At 49.5% G+C, this 13,203-nt stretch overlaps 1 protein-coding gene across 3 annotated transcripts in view; it reads left to right on the forward strand.

Annotated features, from left to right (window-relative positions):
- LOC140211492 (uncharacterized) overlaps positions 1-13,203 on the forward strand; it is a 43,525-nt gene that overhangs the window by 11,802 nt on the left and 18,520 nt on the right. For 2 of the 3 annotated variants that reach the window (XM_072281239.1, XM_072281250.1), the window contains exon 3: positions 3,953-4,094. The gene's annotated coding sequence lies outside the window, so the exon portion shown is untranslated. Of the gene's footprint in view, positions 1-124; positions 2,220-3,952; positions 4,095-13,203 lie in introns of those variants that run through there. The other variant, XM_072281259.1, reaches the window with a different exon arrangement.

Genomic DNA, 13,203 nt, shown 5'->3' on the forward strand with positions numbered 1-13,203 from the left:
AATTTATAGTGTTCCAAGGTTGTCAAGCCGAGGGGTGGTAGTGGGGACGAGCTCCCTCTACATAAAAGTGCTCCTCACGGCGTGCACCTCAAATAGACTCTGACAACCAAGTCCAACTCCTGGCCTTCTCGTGTGGTTTAGCCTCTAAGCCCAGCAGAACTGTTTCTACTGACAGGAGAAGGGGTGAAGGCGGGTCCTGGCGCCTTAAAACCAGTGATTCGGGTAGATGGAGCTCGTCAGCCTGGGAAGGCGGTCCATCTAAGAGAGGGAAAACTCTGATTTCAAACCTCTGCTGCCTTGCGGCCATACCCACTCATGGGAGAGGCTACGGGAGTAAACCCTGAGGACAAATCCGGAGCTGGATTCCCTAAGGCAGTCCGACGTTGCCTTCAACCTCATTCTGGCAACTCCTGCAACGACACCGGTGCCAAGCTATATCGGCCCTTGCCCTTCCCTTGGACAACATCGGTGTCGTGGAGAGGGGAGACTTGCAGCATGGGCAACTGCCGGTCTTCCATACAACCTTGCCCAGGCCTGCGCCCTGGAAACCTTTCCAGGCACAGATCCATGGTCTCGCGAGACTAGCGGATGCCACCACTGTAGCCATCAAAGTACATATACGTCATCATATACAACCCTGAGATTCTTTTTCCTACGGACCTACTCAGTAAATCTATAGAGTAGTAGCTATAACAGAATCAATGAAAGACTGCTGCAACTTGGGCACTCAACCACTGCGGAAATGACAACGAACTGTGCAAACACAAAAACAAAGAAATAATACTAATAAATAAATAAGCCATAAATATTGAGAACATGAGATGAAGAGTCCTTGAAAGTGAGTCCATACGTTATGGGAACAATTCAATCATGGGGCAAGTGACTTTGAGTGAAGTTATCTTCTTTGGTTCAGGAGCCTGATGGTTGAGGGATAGTAACTGTTCCTGAACCTGGTGGTGAGGGTCCTGAGGCTCCTGTACCTTCTTCCTGATGGCAGCAGTGAGATGAGGGCAGGTCCTGGGTGGTGGGGGTCCCAGATGACGGGTGCTGCTTTCCTGTAGCAGCATTCTGTGTAGATGTGCTCATCGTGGGGAAGGCTTTACCCGTGATGAACTGGGCCATATCCACTAGTTTCTGAAGGAACTTTTGTTCAAGAACATTGGTTTTTCCATACCAAGTTGTGATTCATTTCTGGTCGCCTCACTATAGGAAGGATGTGGAAGCATTGGAAAGGGTACAGAGGAGATTTACCAGGATGCTGCCTGGTTTAGAGAGTATGCATTATGATCAGAGATTAAGGGAGCTAGGGCTTTACTCTTTGGAGAGAAGGAGGATGAGAGGAGACATGATAGAGGTGTACAAAATAATAAGAGGAATAGATAGAGTGGACAGCCAGAGCCTCTTCCCCAGGGCACCACTGCTCAATACAAGAGGACATGGCTTTAAGGTAAGGGGTGGGAAGTTCAAGGGGGATATTAGAGGAAGGTTTTTCACTCAGAGAGTCGTTGGTGCGTGGAATCCACTGCCTGAGTCAGTGATGGAGACAGATACACTAGTGAAGCTTAAGAGACTACTAGACAGGTATCTGGAGGAATTTAAGGTGGGGGGTTATATCGGAGGCAGGGTTTGAGGGTTGGCACAACATTGTGGGCTGAAGGGCCTGTACTGTGCTGTTCTATGCAGCCAGTCAATGTACTCTCCAAAAGTTTGTCAAAGTTTTAGATGTCATGCCGAATCTCGCAAACTTCTAAGGAAGTAGAGCTGCTGCCTGGCTTTCTTCGTAATTGCGCTCACGTGCTGGGCCCAGGGCAGATCCTCTGAATTGACAACACTGAGGAATTTTAAAACTACTGACCCTCCCCAGCTCTGTTCCTCCACTGAGGACTGACTCATGGACTTCTGGTTTCCTTCTCCAGATGTCAACAATCAGCTGACATTGAGCAAGAGTTGTTGAAATGGCGCCACTCAGCCGGATTTTCAACCTCCCTCCTATAAGCTGATTCATCACCACCTTTGACTTGGCCCACGACAGTGGTGCCGTCAGCAAACCGGAGTGTGGCACTAGAGTTGGCCACACAGTCATAAATGTACAGCAAGTAGAACTGGGGCCACGCACACGCTGGTGCACCTGTGCTGCTGGAGATTGTGGGGATGTTGTTCCCAGCCCGAACTGACTGGGGTCTGCAAGTGGGGAAATCGAGGATCCAACTGCACTGGAGGTATTGACGTCAAATTTGTATGTCTTGCGAAACAACAAATGTCACTGATTCATTCCACTGGGTTTGTCTGTACAACTGCAGCACTGCCTGGGGCAGACGGAAGGTGGCAGTGTTGTATGACAGAGGACCCCGCCCCTCAGATTCACAACCCAGTACTTGGGCCTCTCGCATGAAGGCAATGGACTCACTCTGTTCCCATCATTCCAGCAATCTTGCTTGAGATGTTCTAACACTCGCTTCCTAATCCTGTCTGTTTATAGTTTCTGACTCTAGGCTGTTCCTAACCTTGCGTAAGAACAAAAGAAAACAGAAACATTAGGACTGCTCCCACCATTTGATTTGATGATGGTAGATAGGCCTCAGGCCCATTCTGCACGTCATGCATAGAGGGATGCTGGAGCCAGATCTGCAGCTCCTCAGTGGCTGCAGAAATGGGTGATAAAGAAAGTGTGTGGCATTCCTGTTCTTATTAGTCCAGGCACTGAAGTCAGGGGTCGGAAAGTTAGGCCTCACCGGGAGTACAACCTTCATTTCTGGTCACCTCCATTACAGGAAGCATGTGGAGGCTAAAGAAGAGGTTCACCAGGGCGCTGCCTAGGTTAGAGTGTGTGAGTTATAAAGAGATGGCGGGCTGGTCGATAGGACTAGGGAGAATAACAATTCAGCATGAACTAGATGGGCTGAAGGGCCCGTTTCTGTGCTGTAGTGCTCTATGACTGTGACTCTAAACTTGAGTTGTTTTCTCTGGGGTGGCAGAGGCCGAGGGGAGAGTTTATAAGATTATGAGAGATATAGAAAGGTCAGGCAGCCAGAACCTTTCTCTGAGGCTTGAAAGGTCTAACACTGGGGGGGCATGCACAAAGCTGGGAGGGGAAAGTTCAGAGGAGATGAGCAGGGCAGGTTATTTTACAGAGAGAGTGGTGGGTGCCTCGAACGTCAGAGGTGGAGTCACATATGATGGAGGCCTTTAAAAGGTTCTTATTCATCAGACAAAACTGAGACTGGACATGGAGAGGATGTTTCCTGTGGTGGGGGAGTCTAGGACCGGAGGGCACAGCCTTGGCATAGAGGGGGTCCCTTTAGAACCGAGAGACGGAGGGATTTCTTTAGCCAGAGGACAGTGAATCTGTGGAATTCATTGTCACAGATGGCTGTGGTGGCGAAGTCATTGGGTGTAGACAATAGACAATAGGTGCAGGAGTAGGCCATTCGGCCCTTCGAGCCAGCACTGCCATTCACTGTGATCATGGCTGATCATCCAGAATCAGTATCCCGTTCCTGCCTTATCCCCATATTCCTTGACTCCACTATCATTAAGAGCTCTATCTAACTCTTTCTTGAAAGCATCCAGAGAATTGGCCTCCACAGCCTTCTGGGGAAGAGCATTCCACAGATATTTAAAGCCGAGGTTGATAGGTTCTTGTTAGTGAGGGTATGAAACATCATGGGAAGAAGGCAGGTGTTTGGGGTTGAAAGCAACACTAAATCAACCATGGTGGAATAGCTGAGCAGACGGGATGAGCTGAGTGGCCTAATTCTGTTCCTATATCTTATGGTCTAGATGCAGAGAATGGGAGGAGATATGGGATCTTGTACAAACAGAGTGATTAACTGTTGTTAGTTTAACTAGTCCATCACAACACCCTGGTCCCAAGGGTCTGTCTCTGTGCTGAATTGTTCTTCACTCTGTTTTTCTGTGATCTTAAAAAAACTTATCTCTCCCATTACAACAGGAATTCTGCAGGTGCTGGAAATTCAAGCAACACACATCAAAGTTGCTGGTGAACGCAGCAGACCAGGCAGCATCTCTAGGAAGAAGTGCAGTCGACGTTTCAGGCCGAGACCCTTCGTCAGGACTAACTGAAGGAAGAGCTAGTAAGAGATTTGAAAGTGGGAGGGGGAGGGGGAGATCCAAAATGATAGGAGAAGACAGGAGGGGGAGGGATGGAGCCAAGAGCTGGACAGGTGATAGGCAAAAGGGGATACGAGAGGATCATGGGACAGGAGGTCCGGGAAGAAAGACAAGGAGGGCGGGGTGGGGGGGACCCAGAGGATGGGCAAGAGGTATATTCAGAGGGACAGAGGGAGAAAAAGGAGAGTGAGAGAAAGAATGTGTGCATAAAAATAAGTAACAGATGGGGTACGAGGGGGAGGTGGGGCCTTAGCGGAAGTTAGAGAAGTCGCCCATTATCCTGCCTCAACAACCCTGCAGGGTAGAGGATTCCAGAGACTCTCCACCCTCTGTGAGAAGTTCCTGCACACTTTAGTGTCGGATGACTGACCCCTGATCCAATAACTATCTCCTCGTGTGAGATTGTCCCACAGGTGGCAACATCCCCACGTCTCCCTTACCCTGTCCCTCGGGATCTGAGCTCGGCCCAGTTCTTCTGCGCTCTACAGCACAGTCAAGTCAGAAACACAGGAGATGCCACACACACTCAAACCCGACGCAGATTGGGGGACCGCTTCGTCGAGCACCTCCGCTCCGTCCGCCACAACAGACAAGATCTCCTAGTAGCCACCCACTTCAACTACCACTTTGGTGGTAAGAACGGGAAGGCAGATTATTAACTAAATGGAGTCAAGTTAGGAAAAGGGGAAGTACAACGAGATCTGGGTGTTCTTGTACATCAGTCACCGAAAGCAAGTATGCAAGTACAGCAGGCACTGAAGAAAGCTAATGGCATGCTGGCCTTCATAACAAGGGGAATTGAGTATAAGAGCAAAGAGGTTCTTCTGCAGCTGTACAGGGCCCTGGTGAGACCACACCTGGAGTACTGTGTGCAGTTTTGGTCTCCAAATTTGAGGAAGGACATTCTTGCTTTTGAGGGAGTGTAGCGTAGGTTCACAAGGTTAATTCCCGGGATGGCGGGACTGTCATATGTCGAAAGATTGGAGCGACTGGGCTTGTATACTCTGGAATTTAGAAGGCTGAGAGGGGATCTTATTGAAACATATAAGATTATTAAGGGATTGGACACGCTGGAGGCAGGAAGCATGTTCCTGCTGATGGGTGAGTCCAGAACCAGAGGCCACAGTTTAAGAATTAGGGGTAGGCCATTTAGAACGGAGTTGAGGAAAAACTTTTTCACCCAGAGAGTGGTGGATATATGGAATGCTCTGCCCCAGAAGGCAGTGGAGGCCAAGTCTCTGGATACTTTCAAAAAAGAGATGGATAGAGCTCTTAAAGATAGCAGAATCAAAGGTTATGGGGATAAGGCAGGAACTGGATACTGATTGTGGATGATCAGCCATGATCACAGTAAATGGTTGTGCTGGCTCAAAGGACCGAATGGCCTACTCCTGCACCTATTGTCTATTGTCTAAATGCTGGAGGAACTCAGCAGGTCAGGCAGCATCCATGGAAGGGAATAAACAGTCGACGCTTCGGTCCTGATGAAGGGTCTTGGTCCAAAATGTCGACTGTTTATTCCGCTCCATCAATGCTGCCTGACCTGCTGAGTTCCCCCAGCGTTCGGTGCGCGTTGCTCTGGTCAAGTGGGGTCCACTGTCCTGTGCACCAGTGCGGTGAGGCTCAGATATGGTGAAAAGCAGCATCACAGGCTCACAGGTACAGATTACACACGGAATGTAAATCGCACGTTATTCATACCAGACAGTGAAGAGAGAAAAACCGGACGAAAGAAGACCTTACTGTAAAAATAAGGACACAATCAGACTCGAGTCCACGCGAGTGCTAAAGGAGGTCTGCAGTGTTCTGTTGCTGAGTAAGGGGTTAGGGTTGTGTCCTCCCCTCTTGGTTCAAGAAACCTAGTGGTAGCTGTTCCTGAACCTGGTGACGTGGGACTTCAAGCTCCTGTACCTCCTGCCCCATGGCAGCTCCGAGAAGATGGTGCAGGTTTTCACAAATAAAAATGGTGGAGGTGGTTTATGTTTATGAAAATCCATAACAACTCATTTATTGGACTCCAAACACTGAACACAAAGTGCAGTAAAAGTCCTTTACATAATTACATCATCACGTCTGACCAGCCTTTTCAAGTGAAACCCCAGCTTCATGTCGGTGTTGTGAATTATGAACATTTCCAATCCATACATTTCCCTACAGCCCCCCCCTCCCCCAGAATTCCCCAAAACCGGCATTGTGAGCTGTCCGGAGCTCGGAGGAGCTGCCCGGTTCCAGTCCTGTGTTCCGGGGTGGAGGAACAGCAGGTGCCCTGACACGTCCAGAGCTGTGTTGACGTGTCCATGGTCACATCGTGATGGCAGGGGCATGGTGCAGGAATCCTCCAAATCTCGGAACATCGGTTAATGCGATCTACCAAAAAATACTTTATTGATCCCGGGGGAAATTTGTTTGCATTACAGTTGCACTATAAATAATAAATAGTAATAAAACCATAAATAGTTAAATAGTAATATGTAAGTTATGCCAAGAAATGCCAGGACCAGCTTATTGGCTTAGGGTACCTGACCCTCCAAGGGAGGAGTTGTAAAGTTTGATGGCCACAGGCAGGAATGACTTCCTATGATGCTCTGTGTTGCATCTCGGTGGAATGAGTCTCTGGCTGAATGTACTCCTGTGCCCAACCAGTACATTATGTAGTGGATGGGAGACATTGACCAAGATGGCATGCAACTTGGCCAGCATCCTCTTTTCAGACACCACCGTGAGAGAGTCCAGTTCCATCCCCACAACATCACTGGCCTTACAAATGAGTTTGTTGATTTTGTTGGTGTCTGCTACCCTCAGTCTGCTGCCCCAGCTCACAACAGCAAACATGATCGCACTGGCCACCACAGACTCGTAGAACATCCTCAGCATCGTCCGGCAGATGTTAAGGGACCTCCTTCATGGCTCTTATCTACGATAAGCCTTTTCTCTCCATTCCAAAATGTGGAACAGGGAGCCTAAGGAATGTTGCTGTGAATTATAGCGGATGAAAACAAACGAGGCGGAATCTAGGAACACCATGATGGGAGGGAGGAATAGTGAAAAGGAATTGAATTTACTGAGGAGGGTGGAACACTGTTGAGAAGCAGATCAGGCGGTCGTGGTGTCAGGAATAAAGTCACATAGCACTCGTAACGGCTTCCCATTTACCAACTCAGCCGTGGACATCAGCAGGTCCCCTTTTGGAGCTGGTCTGATCCCCAGCAGGGCCCACGGGAGATGATCAAGCCAACACTCATCGGTCAGGGAAGTCCTCAGAGCAGCCTTTAAGGAGTGGTGAACCCGCTCGCAATGGCCACTGGACTGCGGGTGATACGCCGTGGTGCGATGTAGCCTAACACTGAGGTACTGGACCATCGCACCCCGGAGTCTGATGTGAAATGGGGACCTCAGTCAGATCAGGAGGGGTGACAAACCGAGCAACCCAGGTGCTGGTGAACTCCCAGACCAAGTCTGTGGCCATCGTCAGTGCTAGAGGGACAAGCTCGGACCACCTGGTGGTACGGTCCACCATGATGAGGAGGAGCGTGAAACCACGGTGGGGTGGAGGGAGAGAGGTGTGAAGGTCCATATTGATGTGGTCAAATCGTCGATCAGGGATCTCAAAAGGTGCCAATGACGCCGGAACATGATGGTTAATTTTTACTGACAGACATTTCACACGGGCCGCAGTCTAAACACTCACGTCCTGACTAAGGCCGTGTCACACAGACTTTAGTGTAACCAGTTTCCGGCCCGGATGCGAGAGGCCATATATGGAGTCGAAAACAGTCTGTCTCCAGTTAGTGGCCACTATGGGGCGAAGGCAGCTGGTTGAGACATCGCACAGGAGAGAAACCTCAGCTACGCCAAACTTAATGTCAGCCAGTTACAGGCCCGTGACTCCTGACCAGTAAGCCTGGACCTCTGGGTCAATAACTTGGCTGGCTGCTATGCCGGCATAGTCAATCCCTATGTGTTTGGCCTCAGTGGCCGGCTGTATCCATTGTTGTATATCAGTTGTGAACTCTGCTATGTAGACCAGTTGGCGTTACTCCCATGCAGACCAAGGTCCTGATGTTTTGGCCATCGTGTGCAGGAGAGGTTTGTGGTCAACGAACGCTGTGAAATGGCGATCCTCTGGAAGAAAACAAAAATGGTGGACACCCAGATAGAGACTGAGAAACTCACGGGCAAATGTGCTGTATTTCCTGTCAGGAGGATGGAGCTGCTAGCTAGAGATGGCGAGCAGCTGCCACACTCCTCCAACCAACTGTTTGTGCTCAGCACCCGCAGCCGAGTTGGAAGCCTCAGTAGTAATGGCTACAGGTGCGATGGGGAGAGGGTGCACCGGTAGGCTGGCATTAGAAAGAGCGCGTTTGGTATCACCAAATGGCCCGGTCATGTCCTCTGACCACTCCAGCACGTGATTAGGGGTATTAACCCTGTCGTTTTTGAGTAGTGTCGGGTGGTGGGAAATCCATAAAGGCTGTACTTCTGATAGAAGGCGTTTCACACCTTCTGTGGAGATGCGATGGCTGAGGGAGTCAATGGTTAACAACCCAAACTGGCGTTTAGCAGGGTTAATAATCAACCCCTGTCAGCTTAAGCACTCAAAAAGTGAATTGAGATGAAATACGTGTTTGGATTTGGATGCATTGGTGACAAGTATGTCATCAAGGTAAATAAAAGAAAATCTGGGTCTTTTAATACAGACAACAGGAATTCTGCAGATGCTGGAAATTCAAGCAACACACATCAAAGTTGCTGGTGAACGCAGCAGGCCAGGCAGCATCTCTAGGAAGAGGTACAGTCGACATTTCAGGCGGACAGAGCGTTGGTGTTCAGCAAAGCCGTCTCTCAGTCGAACACCTACGCTCTGTCCGTCAGAGAAAGCAGGATCTCCCAGTGGCCATACATTTTAATTCCACATCCCATTCCCATTCTGACATGTCTATCCACAGCCTCCTCTACTGTCAAGATGAAGCCACACTCAGGTTGGAGGAACAACACCTTATATTCCGTCTGGGTAGCCTCCAACCTGATGGCATGAACACTGACTTCTCAAACTTCCGCTAATGCCCCACCTCCCCCTCATACCCCATTCATTATTTATTTATATACACACATTCTTTTTCTCTCTCTCCTTTCTCTCCCTCTGTCCCTCTCACTATACCCCTTGCCCATCCTCTGGGTTCCCCCCCACGCTTGTCTTTCTTCCCGGACCTCCCGTCCCATGATCCTCTCGTGTCCCTTTTGCCAATCACCTGTCCAGCTCTTGGCTCCATCCCTCCCCCTCCTGTCTTCTCCTATCATTTTGGATCTCCCCCACCCCCTCCCACTTTCAAATCTCTTACTAGCTCTTCCTTCAGTTAGTCCTGACGAAGGGTCTCGGCCTGAAACATCGACTGTACCTCTTCCTAGAGATGCTGCCTGGCCTGCTGCATTCACCAGCAACCTTGATATGTGTTGCTTTTAACACAGAGTCCGTCAGCCATCGGAAAGTTTGGGCTGTATTTTTCTGCCCAAACAGAATGTGCAGAAACTCAAAGAGGTCAAATGGGATTATCACAGCCGTTTTGGGAATGTCCTCTAAGCACACAGGCACCTGACTAGACTGACTTTGGAAAAAAATAACTTTCCAGCTAAACGTGCTGCAAAGTCGTGGATGTGTGGGACTGGGTAACGATCAGGGACGGTGACCTTGTTAAGGTGTCAGAGTATCCACATGGAGCAGAGGTCCAGCCACTCCAGCCAGGACAAAGTCCCATGTGTACTGTTGCCCACTGAGGCTGAGTGTCACCCGTTGTGCCCCATAAGTCTGGATCCTGCTGCCGTTGGCGGCCTCCAGTGAGGCCTTCTCGCTCTTTGCCTTCTCCTCGGTAGGCGATGCTGGCAGCACACTCACTTGACAGCCCGTGCCACACAGGAGGCGTCGCTCTGAGAGGGTGGCTGCGATGAACAGTAGACGAGCTTGCAGCTGGAACCCACGGTGTTTACAGGCTCTGATGTCCCGATGCACTGGCTCTGTCGAAGCTGCGAGGTGGTCAGCTCTTCCTAGCGTTTGTACCAGAGCGAGCGTGGTAAAAACACGGGCCCGGTGTCACCGTTTCACAGTCATGGGCGTACGTGTCTTGGAGACCCTGCTGACCGAGCTTACTGAGGTAGAGCAAGGAGGAGGAATGATGCACTGCTGCCCGGCTGAGTGTAGGCTATCGGCCTCTTTACCAAGCTGTATTAGTGAGGGCTACACAAACCTGATCAGACATTTGCCGAATGAAGAGTTCTTTAAAAATAAAACAAAGATGGTGATTTCCCAGGAGGTACACACGTGGTCCATTAGCTCTAGTGGCCCAGCATCTTCGAGACCGGGCAAGGGGAGCAGCAGTTTAGCGATCTCAGACTCCGATAGTCCAGAACTCTGTAAAAGGTGAGTTTTCAGCCATCGGTATTTATCGTGTCCAGGTGGGAGTTCTAGCAAACCCACCACTCTCACAGCCGTGGTGTTGCTGAGTGACGCTACCACGTGGAATTATCTGATGTTGTCGGCGGTGATTTCCCGCAGCCCGAATGGGGCCTGGGCTTGTACAAAACAAACGACGGCGTTTTGCTCCCAAACTCGGCGGTTTCAAAGCGCCTGCGCTGGTCGACACGTTCAATAACTCTGGAATCGTCCCAGAGCATCGGGGTCACCAGGGTAGGTTTTCGCAAATAAAAACAGTGTGAGGCGTTTTGTGTTTAAGAAAAACCATAACAAATCATTTATTGTACTCCAAACACTGAACACAAAGTGCGGTAAAAGTCCTTTACATAATTACATCATCATGTGAGACCAGCCTCTTAAAGTGAACCCCAACTCATATCAGTGGTTGTGAATTCTGTACATTTTCTCCAACACACTTTACATTGCCCCACACTGGCATGGCCCAGATGGCAGGTTTCTTTCCAGCTTCTCACTTCATCCCCTTCTCCACCTACCCATCTTCCCCCTCACCTTTTGTGAGGATGGAACTGGACTCTCTGACGGTGGTGTCTGAAAAGAGGATGTTGTCCAAGTTGCATGCCATCTTGGACAATGTCTCCCATCCACTACATAATGTACTGGGTGGGCACAGGAGTACATTCAGCCAGAGACTCATTCCACCGAGATGCAGCACAGAGCGTCATAGGAAGTCGTTCCTGCCTGTGGCCATCAAACTTTACAACTCCTCCCTTGGAGGGTCAGACATCCTGAGCCAATAGGCTGGTCCTGGACTTATTTCATAATTTACATATTACTATTTAATTATTTATGGTTTTATTACTATTTAATTATTTATGGTGCAATTGTAACAAAAACCAATTTCCCCCAGGATCAATAAAGTACGACTATGACTTTCAGCTGCCAGCTTTGGTCTCCATGCCTTCACCCCACTGCCACCTTACTTTGGCTTCTGTTCCCTTCCTTTTCAGCCACACTGAAGGGTCTGGACCCAAAACACTGAATGTTTATTCCCCTCTGTCTGACCTGCCGAGCTCCTCCGGCATTTTGTGTGTGTTGCTAGTGATTGGCGACTAACCCACCCCGGCAGGTTGCACAGACATGGTACATGGCCACATTATGAGGTACGCCTGCTTGTTAAAAGCCAGGGTCTAATTAGCCAGCCTGGTTCAGCGGTGGGGAAGAGCTGCTGTTCAGGGCTTTCAAGCCCCTGTATCTCCTCCCAGAAGAAGGGAGTGTTCAGTGGCAGGAATCCTTGACCTGCAAGTGCAGGTAATCTGCTGATTTGGAAAATTGGTTTATTATTGTCACTTGTGCCAAGGTTCAGAGAGAAACTTTGCATCGGTACATCAAGCTGGTACAAGGGAAAAGCAATAATAGCTTCGGTCCGGCTAGCGGCTTAATCTAGGTGAAGGCAGCCCAGCCCAACCAAACTTGAGAAAACTTGTTTGTGTGGATGCTGTGTGATGTGTCCCCTGTTACAAATCAGTACCTCAAAATAACAAACAGTACACAATATGCAGTTAAACAATGGAGCTTTATAATTCTTAATTTGACTACAGGGTTAGTAAAGAAACAAAAAAGAAAAATGGCACTTCTTCATGAACCAGTATAATGCACACGCTGGAGCTCACTGTTTTCCTGTCTGTTCATTCCCCATCGATTTCCCCCTGGGTGTCGTCGACTCCCGACCCCATTCCAGGTCCACTCCATCCGGCAGTCTACGACTTCCCCGTTCTGGCATCTTCTCTCTCCATCTTCTGCTGAACAAAAGCCCGCAAAACTTTTGCTCGGGCGCACAAGAAGGAAAAACATCTCTCCTCATTGGCTGGCGCACATTCCAAAGCCCCCCGCTATCTCTAGTCATAACCCTAACACTGCACTACAGAGAAACCATTCCATTAGCAGCGAAACCTTTCCCAGGTTGTTGCAACAGATTGCAGAATAGAGTGTGACAGTTACAGAGAGAGTGCAGTGCAGACAGAGAATAAGGTGCGAGGGTCACGATGAGGTAGATTGTGAGGTCTAAGGAGCTGGTCAATGATTAGCAGGGTAGAAGCTGTAGGTGCTTTAAGGCCTATGTATCTTCTGCCTGGTGGGAGGGGGGAAAAGAAGATCATCTCGGAGTGTGTGGGGTCTCGGACTCTGCTGGCTGCCTTACCGAGGCAGCAAGAAGTGTAGGTGGAGTTTCTGTGATGTGCTGAGCTGTGTTCACAACTCTCTGCAATGCCTCGCGGTCACGGGCAGAGCCGCTGCCATTCCACGTTGAGGTGAACCCGGTCAGGATTCTTCCTGCAACACATCTTTCGAAGTCTGAGAGAATCCTCGTGGACAGGTCGCATCTGCTCAGGCACCTGAGAAAGTGAACACACTGATGAGCCTCATTAATCACCACAGCAGTGATAGTCACGGGGAGAGGCCGACCAGGAAGTTTGTAGTTATAGGGGAGAGACTCACGGAGAGTGTTATACTTACGAGGAGACTGACAGGGAAGGTTATAGTTATGGGGAGACTGACGGGGAGGGTAATAGTTACGGGGGTCACTGACGGGGAGGGTTATAGTTACGGGGGAGACTGACGGGGAGGGTAATAGTTACGGGGGAGACTGA

This window comes from Mobula birostris, chromosome 2 (assembly GCF_030028105.1).
Source record: "Mobula birostris isolate sMobBir1 chromosome 2, sMobBir1.hap1, whole genome shotgun sequence".
Classification (NCBI taxonomy): domain Eukaryota; kingdom Metazoa; phylum Chordata; class Chondrichthyes; order Myliobatiformes; family Myliobatidae; genus Mobula; species Mobula birostris.